The sequence below is a fragment of the Pipra filicauda genome, unplaced genomic scaffold, assembly GCF_003945595.2.
Source record: "Pipra filicauda isolate LSUMZ 115617 unplaced genomic scaffold, ASM394559v2 scaffold290_size937220_pilon, whole genome shotgun sequence".
Classification (NCBI taxonomy): Eukaryota; Metazoa; Chordata; class Aves; order Passeriformes; family Pipridae; genus Pipra; species Pipra filicauda.
The window spans coordinates 378,290-394,864 of NW_024104410.1; positions in this window are offsets into that span (position 1 = coordinate 378,290).

Consider the following 16,575-nt stretch of genomic DNA (forward strand, 5'->3'; position numbering starts at 1 on the left):
GTCCTTTAGGGAGGTAGAAAATGAGGAATTTGAAAATATTACTAGGGAAGAAGTGCTGTAATTTTCACAAATCTGGATGAATGGGAAGTGACATGGAAAATGGCAGCAGAATGGATAATAAAGGGAATAGGTAGGATGGTGTGGAGAAAAAAAATCAGAAATACAGCATTGGCCACGTTAAGGCAAAAAATACTGGAAAAATTGCTAATACATGGATTGGAGAGGAGGGATGGAGAAAGGTGCATCTCACTATGCTTATTATAAAAGAGGTGAAACAGGTGATTGGGAATGTCAGAAGTATTAACAGGCCTTTGTAGAAGGTTCATGAGGATCCCACTGAGAAGAAAAAAGAGTCAAGAGAACTTGGGTAGGATGAAGCTGTGAGATCCAAGGGGGAGTAATCACATACAGAGGAGAAAGACGGTGTGTCAGTAGTAACTGGGTTCAGGAGTGTGATGATAGACAATGTTGCATTAGCCAGTGTTGACCAAGAGCTGTTCCCCTGGGACAAGGATTAGAGGATAAAATTACAGGGAGTCTCCAAGTTTTTGTCTTATTGCTGTCTTGGTACTGAAGCACCACACACTAAATACTGGGTGGTGTCAGTTTGGGTGACACTTCTGCAGAATTCATCTCCCTCACTGTGAAACAGGAAGAAGAGGAAAGGGCTTTTGAATTCCATCCAGGCCCAGGCAGAAGGGCTGCATGAGGCACAGAGTAGGAGGGAACAGCGCAGTGAGAGCATGTCAAGTTAACTGCTGAGTGCAAGCAAACACTGAGTAATCCTGGCTCCACCCAGTGAGGTATGAGGATAATATCACCAGCTAAATGTGTAGGACAAGAGATGCAGAAGTGAATCAGCAGCAGAACCGGGAATAGTGTGGGAGTCCCACTGGGTGCCAGGTTTGTGTTTGATCTATTGGAGCCACCAGCACAGAAGCTCTGGGCCATGGGCTGTGGACAGAGTTGGTGCCCTGAATTTGCTCACTTTCAGTGTCTTGTTAAGTGCTTCTTATAGTGCTGCCAGTAGCTCTGTGTGTTGGGATGGAGGACCTGCCCCAGACCACGAGCTGGGAGAGCTGGATGGGCAGCTGGACCTCGGCTTCTGCAGGAGCATCTTCAACCTGCTTGGGGGAAAGGTTAGACACCCTCTGGGCCTGATTGCTGGAAGTCCAGAGGTCTAGGAAAAGCATTTTCTAGGGTGTGTTGTACAACTCAGTAGACCCTTTAATTTGGCACATAAGTGGTTACTCTCAGTTTTTGGTTGCAACCGTGTCTATGATGCCCAAGAGCTCTTTTGGGGCTGTGACCTCCAAACCTGTAAGTGTTGTTGCCACAGAGACTTTCCTCTCTTTCAGATGTGATCATCTTCTGGAGAGGAAGATATGGGAGACAACCCATATCTTGCACTGTTGGTAGCTCTGTAGGAAAAAGTCATAAGGAGAAATACCAGGCAGCAGTTCCTGAAGAGTAGGAAAATGCCCTATAAACTTCCCTACAGAAACCAGTTACATCCAGAAGGCTCACATTTAATAGCTTGAGAAGTGATGTGAGTTGTCTTTGCAGTCACACTGAGCAAACAGAGCTCTCTGCAAGGGCAGGGCAGACCTTGTGTTCTCCTGAAGTGGGGCCTTGGTTTATCTGAAGCTGATTGACTCAAACTACTGCAAACTGCTCGATTTGCAGGCAGAAATGTATAGTGCCAAGAACACCAAAACAATTCAGTGCCTGCCTTCTCTCCTCTGAAGTTTTAGTCTCTTCTACACATGGATATAACTGGTTTGCACTGGAAAATAAAACTCACTTTAAGTCCTGTGGAAATTAGTATTTTACAAAAAAGAAGCAAATCACACCCCGAGGCATGTACACAAAGAGCCAATTCGGGGAAAGTAAGGTGGAAATGACAAAGCCTTTATGTTCCAGGAAGGACAAATCCTAGGGAAGAATGGACAAGCAGTTTCCATCACCTTTCTCTGGGTTTGCTCCAGAGTCTTGTGTTCTGGTGTGAAGAGCAGCCTCATGCAGGCAAGCAAAGCTGATGAGCTGTGACATTCCACGGCAGAGTCTCACTCTCCAGCTCTCACCTCTGCATTCCCCTCCTCAATGTCCCTGATGGCTAAATGATCCCACCGATGGGATTAGCTCCAAGTGCCTGCAAAGAGGCACAGGCACTGTCATCTCTGCTTGTAAAGGGGGTTCAGCTGAAAAATCAAAATTCTGGGCAGTGCTAATTCTTTTCCTTTCAGATTCATATCTGGCTGTCAAGGATGGCATCCAGGATCTTAGGCAGGACAGCAAGCAGTGACTTTGTAAGAAAAGTGTTCAGTCTCCATTCCAGCTCCAGCTGAGATCAGTCTGGGATTTGCCATTCAGCAAGAGTGGGTTCAGAGACAGAAAAAAGGGAACATGGCATTTGGGAGGAAACATTAATTGATTCAGGTATTTGAAGAAAGTAGCGTAATACGTTCAAAAGTTTTGTAGTTTGGAAGATTAACATTAAAACATTATAGTTAGGGATCTTTACATTTTATGGAGGTATAGCAGTTTTCACCAGTGACCTCTTGGCTTGTAGGATGCTGGTCCAAAGGCTTTCAGTTTGCTGTAACGTGTTCTTGTTCTCCTGCCATCACTAGTTTAATGTTTTCCTGGGCATTTAGCCCTTCCAGCTGGGTTTATGAGACAATTTAAATTTCTGATGTTTTAAAGAGTGGCCATAAAGTGCCACTGCTGGTATACAATTGTGACTGTGGCTTGAATAATATCAAATGCCTGTTTTACTTGGTTGAAGCAGTTAATTCTAGTTTTTGGCTAGCAATGAAACCCTGAATTCCTCAGAGGAGAGATCTTTTCCCTTTAGTCCTGAGTTGGTCATTTAAAGTAAAATTGACAATGTGCCAAGGCTTTTTAGATGTTCAAGAAGGAATAGCTCCAGCTCTAATACTGACAAGCATAGTTGGGGAGCAGCATTCAGGCATTTGTCTATTCTTATTTTTAAAATAGAAGCTAAAAGAGAGGACTGCTGGCAGCAAATTAGAAATTGGACATTAAAAACTTTTCAGCGTGCCTGAAGCAGACAACCTCTTCAAGGAGATGAAGGATGCTCTGCCAATTCCCCATTCTTTACTCCTGAATTTAATTTTCAATGCTACAGTTATTCTGGATTTTAAGTCTGGATCAGCCTCTTCAAGTGGAGAGGATGTAGCTGTGTGGGATTCAGTGGAATAGGCACCATATTTCTCATTGCAAACTCTTCACCTGGTTCCCTTGGCTTGTCTGTTGACTGCACGGGCTCACTACCCAACAGGTAAGGTCAGTGCTGGAAGTGGTCAGTGAAAGAAGGGGGTTGTTGATCTGTTGAAGTCATCAGAATGCTTTTGTCATTGAGCCAGGGAGCAGGGCAGAACACATCAAGTCACTGGGTAGCCACTGCTTCTCCTGCTTTCATGTAGAAAGGGAGATATTTATGTATAATTTATGTATAATCCAAGTCTTTATGGCTTACATGGAAATTTAGAGTAAAATGAGTTCAACCACTGTTCACAAAATCATGAGGAAGCATATACTGAAGAGTGAAATATTAGTGAACTAAGCTCTACTGAGAAAGAAAGAGCTCTTTGCTTTCTCCTCCTTGGAGACAACCTTCTCTCCTTCATGCATGCACATCAGCAGCCTGGCCCTGCCTCCCTGGGCTCACAAGGCTGCTGGACAGGCACAGGGACTCCCTGGATTTTCCAGTCCTGTCCCACATCAGATGCTTGTGTTGGGTTAATCCTTCGTGAAGGGAGCTCCGGTCTATAATTCAGTACATTTACTGCTCCTGTTGCTCTCAGCTGAAAGCAATTCAAAGTACTGTAAACTCTCACAAACCTCCTGGTCTAAAATTATTGATGGTAGTTTATTCCTGTGTGTTATTGTGCCAGCATCAAGCTTTTACAGAACAACCTTCTCCCCTCAAGAGAGCCCAGAGAGCATTCCTGTCCCTCTGCAGCCTTTCTTTCACAGGGCTAAGCAAGATTTTGACTCCTCATTTCTGTGCAGTGACTTCATCCTCCTTTTCTCTGAGTGGCCAAGGAGCTCTGTCCTCAGCCTATAGAGTGGTATGAATGTCATCTTGTGTTTAGTGGAAATGCTGCCTGTAGAATAATCCAGTAGCACTGCTTCCTTTTCCACAGGCACATCGTGCTGAGGTTTGTATTATGCTGTCATTAACCAGCAGTGGGTCTTTCTCCTCCAATGTCATTCTGTACTAATGAACTCTCAGCTTGGAGCTGAAATTCCTGATATGCTTTTCTAAGTGCACTGCTTTGTAACTTTATAATACATACAAATACCCTCACAGAAGGTCTCTAACTTTTCTCATTCTGAATAATAGATTTTCCACTTCCATAATTTGTTTTTTCAGTCATACATTTTATTAGCCACTCCTATATTTCTGTCAAGGTTATTAGTTAAAATACCAAATAAGATCCACCACTGATTTCTGTGCTAACCTTTGATGCAAACCAGGTGTATTGCTTAAATCTTGTTCCTTAATTTACTGTTTGAGGTATAATCTCTTGTTCCCTTCAGATGACCAACTTCACTTGCATTTAAAGGGCACTTACTCTGAAGGGTGAGCACAGCTGAGCCCTGGGATTGCATTAGAACTTGTCCCTCCCTAATTGCCATTCCAAAAATAGAGTACTAACCACTAAAGGGAAGTATTGTCCGGTGGTTTGTGCATTAACCTGGACTGGGGGGAAAAAAAAGGTGGGCTCAGTTCCTGTTCTGCAACAGTGACGATGAGCAAATTAATTAGTCTTGGTTTTGCTCAGCTTTGTTGTGTATGGAAGTCCTGTGTCAGGGAGGCCCCGTGTCCATTCTGCACTGACATGGTCACATTTGGCTGTGCCTTAAAACCTGAGCACAGAAGGTGGGAAATGCCCAGTTTAGATTCAGCCTTTTTTCCTCTATTGACACAATTTTGTCTTTCACATTCCCTCTTAGCTGTCAGAATTGAGGGCAGCCTTACACAATTGTTTCCAGCACTTCACTATTACCTTAAAATTTGATGTTTGATATCTTTTCATATGATTCCTGTATAGATAAACATTCCTGTACAAACAGCATTGAATCACAGGTAGCCAGCATTTCATTTATACCCTTTAAAAAATAATGTCCATAACTTGTCCTTCAATGGAAAACTGATGGAACAGCTCAAGTAACATCTCATACAGCATCTGGAGCTGGTTTAGCAACTCTAACAAAGTTATTATGAATAAATATCCATTTGAAGAGAGCAGGTGTCTGCCCTGCTTTTATGTGTGAGCTAAGCCCTTTCCTATAGTGAAAACAGTTTCATTAGTTTGACTTTCCATTCTTATTACTGTTCTCATTTCCACCTTATCAGAAAGCTCCTTTTCCTCTTTTCCACCTCTGAACTGTTCTAGGAGAAAGATAAAATACCCTGAGAAAAATCTTTGCCTCCAGATTTTAGGAACGTGAGAGAGGCTTGCAGATTTTGAGAGCCTGACAATTTAATCATACTAAGTTAGCATTTACAACAGGGAGCCACAGCTGTCACACTCCTCGAGCTCACTGCCTGTTCTAGCCCTTGCCACCTCCCTTTCTTTACTTCCTAAGGAGTGAACACAGTATTGATCCCAGGTGATTTGAAAGCTCTTACCTTTATGTAGCTCTGGTGAGTCTGGGGAGGAAAAAAGCTTCAAAAGTTGATCCCTTCCTCCATGTCTTTGCACTGTGGCTGTCTCTGGGGAAGGAACACACACCTGACCAGTGACATGACCTGCTGTCATGCCCCAGTGGCGTATCCAGCTGCAGATGGGAGTCAGTTGGTAGGCACTGTATAATTACCCCAGTTCTGCCTCAGTCCCAGCCTACTGCTCACACCTGCTCTGCCACCAAAGGAATGCTGTGCAACAGGCTTGCACCAGAGGTTGTTTTTGTTGTTGTTTTTTTTTTTCTTTTTTTTCCCCTGATATCCCAGAAATTTTCCTTTGTGCTAACCTGGAAGCTGATGAAGACAATTAGAAGTGGCACAGGAATAACTTGAGGGCAATGAGAGAAGAGTGTATGTGCTCACCCATTGTGCTTCTCTGCCAACCATCAACAGAGAATGATGAAAAGCCATGGGTACAGTTGTATCTGGGGCTCTGTTATTTTATTATTGAGATCAATAATCACATTAACTCTCTGATAAATTAAGTGTGCTTAGGTCAGCAAAGATTATCTGTGCAGGGTGGTAACCATTGATATTTTAGTTGGGATCTTGTTGCTTTGTGGCTGAATTGGACTTTTTGTTAAATAGATGCTTTGTCTCTGTGGTGAGTTGCCCTTGGCCAGCTGCCAGACACCCACCCAGACACTCTTACTCTTCCCTCAAGAGGATGGAGGATGAAAATAATACGGGAATTTTATTTGAAGGAAATAAATACAGGGAGATTTCTTACCAGTTACCATCCCAGGTAAGCCAGACTTGGGGAAAATTAATTGAATTTATTAACAAATAAAATATATTTGGATGGTGAGACACAAAGAGAAAAACACCTCCCCCAGATGTCATATATTCAGCACCTCCAAGTATAATGGTGGGCACGTGATCCTCTTAGTAAGGATTGTTCTTGCTTTGTCTGAATCTACTGCAAAAGTGTTTCACACAAAGACCTTCCTCCACAACAGGAGCCCATCCACAGGACAGAGCATGATGCTTTGGGTTTGCCCAATGAGCCTGGGAGATTCATCACCAGTCCAAAATATGCTGTTTGCTCCTGGGCAAACAAAGTCTTAGTCAAGAAAGGGCTGGAGCAGCACAGGAAACCCCTGACCTTGAGAGGTCAGAATTGCACAACAATTAGCAAAGTAGTATTGTACAGCTGAGAAACTGCCAGTGGGGAAAGGAAGGCGAGAGGGAACAGCTGTGCGCTCCAAGTTTTCGCGCCCCTTTCGTCACCACAACTTGGAAACTCTTGAAATAGAGATTTTTGTTGTTAGTGGATGAGTTTATCATCAATTTTGTTGTTAGTGGATGTTGTTAATGGTGACAGCACATCACCTGCCTCTCGTCCAGACCTGAAGGACCAGGTACAGAGCACTTGCTCAGATTTTCCTCACTGCCAGGAGTGGAGGCTCAGCACTTTGTACACTACACACATGCATCATCAAAGTAGTTGTGGACTCCCCTGACAAGAGTCACATCTCCAGGCTAAACTAAAAATATGGAAGGATGGCTGACATAACTGTGGCTGATCCCATTTTTGCCTTTCAAATCATTGCTCTTTCACAGGTTTCCTGTGTGATATTGGGCAAGTTATTCACTCCTCTGTGTTCTCTCCATGTAAAGAAAAATAATAGGCTGGTCATAATAATCTTAATAGAGATGATAAAATGCTGCTTTATTGAAACTGAAAGGATTTGTGGAGAGACATTATTTTGACAACATTTTCTCAGGAAAGTCCCAGCATGTTCATATGGTAACATACCATTCCTTGAGGAGATGCTTTAATGTCTAGTGAAAATACTCTATTGAAGAAAGAAAAGAGGGAAGTGTCAAAACAGTAATATCTGTAGGAAAAAAAAATGGAGTCGAGGATAATCCTTTTGTATTTCTAGTATTTGCTTTTATATATGGTAGCTAATACCTGTTAAATGGTGCTTGTGAGACAGTCCCCGTGATCTGAACCTCAGCAACGGGTTTGTGAACACGTGTGTGTCTGTGAGGAGAGAAGCCATGGATACCAAGACAAACATGAGTTTCTCCCAGTTTTCAAGTGTGTGAGACTGGGGAAGAGGAATGGCTCCCAGGTCATGTGCCACAGGGGGTGTCTGTGTGGGATTGCCTGCCTGCCCTTCCTGCTCCGTCCCCGCTCTGTGGGGAACCACGTGGATACCTGGCACAGGCTGGATTTTCTTTCATCCACTGAAAAATTTGATAAGGTAAGTTAAAGATAGATTTTATGATGGCTGTGGTTGTGTATCCAATTCATATTTCTTTCTTACAAGGCTATATTTTTCTCCTGAAATATTTTTTCTGAACGAGGGCACAGAGTTTAGACTCACCCACAGTTCCCCTCTTTGATGTTGATATATAAAATGTTAATTTAGTAATTATGTATTGTTTTTGTTATGGAGGTGGTAATCACTAGCCCTGAAATCTTTCACTCCTTGCTTTTCAGTCACTGTAACACTGCAATCAAAGACACAGCCCTTAAGCAGGAAATCAATCTGTGGGAGAATGGGCCCATTTCTTTGGGGATGGGAGTCTGGTTTTTTTCCTTGAAGAGCAGAGGAAAAGAAGTGAGTGCATACAAAAGTAGTCATGCACAAGAAATTCTTCCTGTGATGTAGGGTGGCTTAAGTGCTTAAATATTTAGAACAGATTGAATATACTTAACGTGCTGCCAAGTTGACACTTATGAAAGAACCCGACGTTGTTGAAGCTCTGAGGGCTCTTTCCAGGAGCTCTGTTTCACCTGCTCCAGGTGGCACTGGGCATGCACATGTTCTGGCATCTTCAGCCTTTATTGCAGGTGAGATGAGGGGATGCAAAGATCCCCTTGTCTCCTGCCATACCCTGCTGGGGTCACCTGCCAGCCTCCCTGTGACTCCTCAGCCTGTGGGGGAAGTGAGTGGTTCTAAACTCGGGTTTACATGCGTATCACTGGCTTTCTTTTGCAATCTTAATTACACTGTTTGCTCCAGGACAAACAGTGTGATCCTTAGCAAAGAGAAAGATTTTATCAGTCCCCCTGAATCATTATATCAATCCCCTGAACATCATCTGTGCTATCAGAGGCAAACAAGGGTGCAATAATCATTATGTATTAGTAGATCAAGCTGTTTGCTTTTCCTACCATCACAAAAAATATCCTCTTGTTGCATGTAGGAGCTGTTCGCAGTTATTGGTGGCTTCTCTCCTATTTTTGCTTAGAGTCCCTCATATGATGGGAAAACTGGATTCAGGATTTTTACTCATGTTTTTTTCCTGCACGTAGTTGATAGCCCTAGTTCTGGCTGTGGATGTTGTAACCATGGAGTTAAGATCAGAAGGGTCATTGTGTAAATTCTCCCCTGGGGATTTCTGCATAGCTGTTGGTGGAGCCAGAGCACTGCTGGATGTTGAGCCCTACCTGGACCAGTATGCAAGGCAGTAGCCTGGAGGTTTGGAGCCTGGCCCAGGACAGGACAGAGCACCCAGAGAGCCCCTGCTAGGGCAGGGCAGGTTTCTCCCTGACCAGCCTTGTCCACCCCCATGTGAGGGTGGAATGGAGCACAGAGGAGATTTTTGTGTCTCTCCATTGACTTTAGGGGGGGCCTCATCCAACTGGCTCATGCTGTGCTCCTTACTGAAATTGGATGTGTTTTTCCCTTTGCTCCTTTTTAAATAGTTCATGTGTTCTTTGAAGCGTGATTGTCTCTTTCTTGCTGTTTTGTGTTCAGCTCTAGCCCAGCTGACTGAAACCTCCGCTAAAGCATGACAAAAATAAAGTTGAATTTAGATCTTAGTACAGATAACTCATATTTTGATATAGCTTCTCTCCTACTTGAAAACTAACGTTGAATAAAGGTCCTTTCTTAATAAAGCTTGGAGAAAAATCTGAACCATTCTCCAGTTATAAAAAGCAGAGACCTTGTGCACACAATTGCCCTATTTATTCCCTAAACAAATCCCCAGCAGGTATTTGTTTGCAGTCAGTGGTATCTGGAGCTGGAAGTGTTTTGTAATGCAAGAAATGTCAGTGTCTGTGAATATCCCTGCTATTGTCTGACATAAACACTGTCTATCATAAATACAGTGCAGGTAGAAAGAATTCTTTTCCCAATTAAAATGCCAGTTTAGTATAGCTGAACACAGCTCCTATTGACTGGGAACCTGCCTCTCCTGTTTGGTATCTGAATGCAACATATTTCTTAGAGCACTGATTACACAAGGGAGATAAGAGTGACTCAAACATGAAACATCATTCTTTTCAGATAAGATCTAGAGATGAGTTGCTTTAATGTGCAAAGTAAATATTTGAGTGACACGTGGCACACGGCTCAGAGCAGAAACCACTTCTACGCAATGGTTTCCACATGAAAAATTACCTTCAATATGACAAATTATACACAGCCTTTCCCTACTAATTTCCTTATTGAAATGAGATGTAGCAGCATACCATGCAGGAATATGAAAAATGATTGTAACTAATCTAATCTGAGACCCCAGCCTGCTATAGCTGGATTGTGTGCCAAGCCACAGTGGGGACCATTCCTTAGTTTCGTTGGTAGAAAAAAAGTCATGGTTTTTAGTTTCCTTTTTTTCCTTTTAATATCACAGTTCTGAAAGCTCTGAGCCTGATGGCAGGAATGTGGTTGTAGTATTCATTCATTGATGATATAAGGCAGAAAAAGTTGAACAGTTTAAATCAAAGTTAATCACTGAATCAAAGGAAAATGAGTGAAAGATATTTTATTGTTCGCTTTTTTTATTTTGGATGTTGGAAAAGGTCCACAATCCTAACTTGCTGTTTGATACTCGTATTTTAAAAACAACACATGGAAAAGGTCAATGAGAACATTTCAAAACTGATGCATATTTGATATTCAAGGTATGTTGTTAAATTTCTGCTGGTTCTGACCACCTTGGCTGTTAATGTTTTCCAGTGGGAAACCCAGTCCTGTTGCCTGAGAAATTCTCAACATTCACAACAGATTCCACTTTCCTGCAAATCTATCCCTGCTACCAACAGAAACACTTGTGTTTCCAACCTGGGCCAGTTTGGCTTGGACCAGGCAGGACTCCAGGGAGTCAGCTGGAGTCACGAGGGCACGGCTGAGCTCTCCACGCCTGGTAGTGACCACAGCGGGAAACACCGCACAGAGAAATCCTGCTACGGGAGTGAAATCGTGTCTGCTGGTTGTTATCACACCTCAACCACTGCCAGAGCCAGAACCTTGAGGGATTAGACTCACAGACCTGGAAAAAAATAGAGAATTGTGAGATTTCACTCGGGGAGGCCACAGCCCGCTCAGCTGACGTGGCTGCGGCGCCGACACCGGTGATTGCACACTCGAGCTGGGCTTGGCATGTCCGAGGCTTGTAACATTTTCTGCTGGATTTAAAGGGCTTTCTGACTTTCCTAGACAATGGGAATCAGCAGGATTGCTATCTACAGGATGCACGGCAACACCACCTTATAGATCATCACGCTGATCTTGGAAGGAAGAGGAGTGGACCATCAGCCCTGAGGGTCATTTGGGAAGTTCATTATCCACAGCAAAGTAATTAACTTCAGTGGTGAGGGCTGAGATGCTGGAAAGAGCTGACCACTGGAGCTGGCTTGCAAGCCAGGGATGTTTCTGATGTAAGAAAGAGTATGTGGTCAGATGCTTGAATTATTGTCTAATTACACACTTTGGGGCAGGCAGAATAAGTATCTCAGTATTTCAGTTGCACCTAGAACTCTATTTTATTTCAATTATAAAAGTGGACAACGTGGAAAGGAGATTGAACATAGTTTAAAGAGGCCAAAACATCTGTTCCTTTGCAAAGACTGTGCTGACTTTGCAAGGACTAGTTGCAGGTGCAATCAAAATATTTAAGAGGTTGCTTGCCCCCAGGGAACCGTGTCACACACAGAGCAGTCGGTGCACACCTGTCTGGTACCACGAGGGAAAAGGACAAATACAGACTCCCACTGCCTGATCCCTCTCATGAGAGGGGTTTCAGGTCTCTGCAGTCACAAAAATTCCAAAGGTAAGGGAGGTGCCTGCCTGGGGGAGGTTCCCAGAGGCCTTTGAGTCCCCTAATTACAGTGGCAGTAATTAACCTTAGTCCCAGCGTGGGGTCCTGCATTTGGAAAATGTACCCTTTTGGTAATTTTGATCATTTATAGCTTATGAGTGTAGCTTATGGGGGGGTTTTTTTGGTTGTGGTTTTTTTTATTATTATTATTTTTTAGCACTGTGTTTCATAAGTTTAGTTTTAGATGGTCCTGTGAGAAGCAGGGAGTTGGATTTGATGATCCTTATAGGTCCCTTCCAATCTGAGATATTCTATAATTCTAGTGGTTTCAGCTTCTGGAAGCAAACAGAATGATCTGAAAATGCTTTTTTTTCTTTTTTCTTTTTCTTTCCAAGGGAATTAACTTTAAGTCTTGAACTCCTGGATCTTCCTTCAATTACTTCACTTGAAAGAAGTGGTATGTTAGAGCATCAGATCTACAAGAAAAAAGATGGAGAGAGCTCAGCACAGCTGCTATTAGTTGTGGTAGGGTTTTGGCTGAACTACTGACATAATCAAAGATACAAATCCCAACCAGTTAACTCGTGGAAATTAAGCATTCTCCAAATGTTTATGCTGAGATTTGCATGGAAGATTACTTCAACTGCTGGGTAAGTAGAGAATGACACTGTATAAAAGAACGTATATTCCTTTTTTACAGTTGAACATGTCTTTTTTTAGCCCTTTCCCTTGACTGAGCTTCCAGAGCAGCATTCCCTGTACCTCTACTTGGCATGAAGGACAAAACAGCTTCTCTGTTTGGCTGGTGTGCTGATGAAGATGGTGATGGTCAAAGAGCAATTTATGCAATTAGTTGCAAAGTGTGACAGTACAGTTGTATGAGATTGTGACTGTAATATGCAGGAAGCAAAGTCACAGAGTCAAAAGCTAAAACGCAGATTAGCGTTGCATTAATTAGTAGAACAAAAAGTGTGTTAAAATGGAAAAAAACACACTGAAATTGTGCAGATACCAAAGCACTTGGGGTGTAGGATATGGATGCAAACCCAACAAACCCCACATTGGCTCTGGCTGGGGTTACAGGCTGCTGCCACCTGCAGCCTGCTCTGCTCCAGAGCTCCCAGGCTCAGGACTGACACAACGGATCAAAAATTTGCTTCTAAGTAATTTTACAGAATAATTAATAAAATCGCAGAATAATTAATAAAATTACAGGATTAAAAACCCAAACAAAAGTAATTAACCCCCCCCCCCCCAAAAAACAGAGAGCCATCTACTTAGATCTTCTACCATCCATTCTATCAACAACATAAGGAGAAACAGTATTGCCTATTAATGGTCACTTACAAGGTCTTTAAGCCAGTGTTTAATCTCTTATATGAAGATTGCAGTTTAAAAGACATGAATCCTTTCCATCACTGAGTTCAAATATCTGTGTGGGGACAGGATGAGGGGGTTTTCTTCTGTAGCTGAAGTCGGGGCCTGAACTACAGTACTCTGTAGTCCTGTTCCTTACAATTTAGGCACCTTTAAAGGTATTTTTGGACTTTCTTCCAGTGCCCTCTCATATCTGAATGACCCTGTTGTTGAGCCTTAAGCAGCAGCTGAGGTATCAATTAAAATGATTAAATTGAATTAAATTAAACTGGACTAATTAAAATAGTCCCTTTCTACTTTATATGCAATGCTTTTCTTGATGGAAACAAAAGACATGACAGGTCACTGTAGAGGAAGTTTGTCTTCTCCCTGAAACAATTCTCTGAAACGTGTCCAACAATGTTCAAATGTTTATCAGTTTGTGTCTGAAACTATGTCAAGAGGGACTTGTAGAGAGTTAAAGGTGTGCAAAAGCAGTACAGGAGATCAAGAAGGGAATTATCCTGAAATCAGCTGTAAGATGTTAAGGTACTTACTCTACTGTAGAAGTTGTTTAATGCTCTCCTGTCAGGCTGTGAAAACACATCCTTAGGTTGGTCCTTCACTTGGATGGCAAACTGTTCTGGCTTACTGAGTGAGCAACAAAGCATCCCTTTACTTGGTGATAGTAAAATAATTGAAAACCAACCCCCCAGATACCAGAAATTAGGCAGAGTGAAGAACTGACCAGGCTGGTTTGTCCAATAAGTGCAGGAACCATCCTGGCTGTCTGTGTGAGTCTGTGCATTTGTGTAGAAAGAAAAAGAGAATACAAAAGAATAAGTCAAAGAAAGAGTTACTGTGCACTAAACTGCTTGGGTTTTTTTTTTGTGGAAGGTCCTTAAAATGTTGAGTCCAGTAGATGGAGATAATGCCAGCAGAGCACACCCAGAATTATTTGGTTTGCATGAGTGTTGTCAGGAGGCACTATGGGAGAGAAGATGATGACTTTGTGCCAGCACAGGGTGTCTTGAACACAAGCTGAGTATTTCAGTACAGCAGTTTAGCTTAGCTTTTAAGCCTCTGAAGCTCTGTAATGCCATTTTTAAGTGGTTTTGAGTATGTTAGTCTGAAAAAGAAGATACAGAGAACTCCTTCAGCATGAAACTCTGACATGAGTCAGCTGTATTTTACCAGGCACTGTTTTTAGGAGGATTTCATTGCTGTACACGAGGTGCTCTATTGCTTCTCAGATATTTGGGCAGACAAGATGCCTGGTGATTATGTACTGAAGGATCAAGAGACACACTGGTGCTTCAAACCAAATGATTTCACTTTCAGAGCATAAGGAAATGATGCAAGTGACAGGTCAGAGAGTGGATTAATTTGAACACAGCATGCTTCTCTCAAGCAGCCCTGCTTGGAGGGGAAGTGTTTCTTCTCAAAACATAATAATTAAACAAGAGTAAGTTAGATTATGTACCTCTGGAAACGTTTTGCACTGCTCTGTCTCTCATTAACTCTTGCAAAATTACTGGTCGGAGAAATATATTAACATGTTTCTTGGTGCCTCTATCAATTAGGAAGGTAACAAAGACTTTATGCAAGAAATTAAAAGATGATAAAGCCTTTCATGGCTGAACCTAGTCTTTTGCCCTGACCCACTTGTCCCTGGCATGCAATTCATTTTATTTCTCAGGCAATGGCCAAATGAGTGATTACTAGATCAGCCAGTGGCATTGCTGTGAAATACAGAGCAGAGTAAATGAAAGTATTTATCTTGCTCTGCTGTTGGTTGAGTGCTACTCTTAGTTCCTTATGGAAAAAAAGCCAACAGTTTCCTGGAGCAGTCAGACAGTCCAGTGCATTGAGAAGCTCAGAAATACTAATTTTATTTTTTTTTTTTTTTTGTCTGTCAGCTATGACACTTTCCCATCTGCCCTTGCAATCTGTCTCTGGATTGTTGTAATGGCATTAATCAGCAGAATTGACAAAACCCAAATTACATGACTGACAGCAGAGAAAGATCCAGAGTTGCTTCATCAACGCTGAGCAGTCACGTTCTGCCTGAGCCCATCAGGCTGCTGCTCTGCTCTGAAATACTTCTGGGTCTGCTCTGAAATACTTCTGGCTCTGCTCTGAAATACTTCTGGGTATTTCAACAGCCCTGTGAGGGAGGAGACACCCAAGCAATTCAGAGTTTGAGTTCAGATTTGGATCCTCCCTCTCATTGTGTCCTAAGGAGGGACTGTGACGGGATCTGTTGGAAGGAGGTATGTTCGTGGCACTTGTGTCTCTGTGACGTGCCTTTTGCAGAGGAAGTAGCTGAATTAAAGCAGCACATACTCAAACACACACAGAAGTGTGGTAAAACAATTATATCCTTCCCAGTTGATCTGGAAGGATAGTTTATCAGTGCCCTGTCCAGCTGGCATCCTCTGAGAGCAAAAGTCACTGTCAGGACAAAGTCAGGATTTAAGACTCAACACGTACTCCTGGCAAAGTCACCCATCAGGACCATGAAACAAAGGCTGATGCAGAAGGAAAATGCAAAGATGGGTTTCAACACTGTTGGGAATCCTGTATCACCCTCCTGTCCCACTTCTGAGCCACCTTGGTGTGCCAGCCAGTAGTAGAACTGCCTTCCCAACAAAAATTTGAAACCAGACTTAAAATCTTTCAGAGCATTTTTTGAGAAATGTCATTGTACTGTGATTTAGTGCCTGCAGCACCTAATCCTGTCCACCCCTTAAAGTTAAGAAGGGTTTTAAGGCGTGGAGCTGCAGCATCCTAATCATTGAGGGATGGCTTGTGTCTAGAACAGACTACAGCCAAAGTCAAAGCTAAAAGCAAAAGGCAGTTTCTAATGATGATATATGGTGGATAATGTGTTTATCCTTAATTGTGTTTACTGTAAGTGGAGGGTTTACTGCCCTTGAGGGAAAACCAATATAAGCAGTTTCTCAGTCAAGAATGGAGCTGCGAGGACAGGCGTGTTCTTTAAATAAAATTCGCTGCCTGCTACTGAGTTTTAAATCTTTTAGAAGGTGGGAATATGGTGTGTGATAGTTGCAGAGTAAATGTTTACCTGTTGTGATGATTCTGACTGCAAAAGTCCTGACAATAGTGTCAGCATTGGCAGAAAAGGAGACATCCTGGCCTGGCAGCTTCCTGGTTCTTGTGACTGGGAAATAGCTGAGCTTTTAGCCCTGGGACAATGAATTTGCACTAACTGATATCTTACTTTTCTGTGCTACCTTAAGAAACAGTCCCTAGTATATAAAATATTCCATATTCTAATACCCCAAATTCAGAAATAGTCCATAGTATGTCTGCAGACCACAGACTGAAGCACACTGGTATAGACTGGAGACATACAGCAAGATGAGAAGCCCAAAATTGATACAGATTGCTCCAATGCAAGAGCATTTGGGGGCTCTGTGGAAAGAGTAGCCATGTAGTTAATTAGGAAGAGAAAAGGAGAGAGAGGAAACATC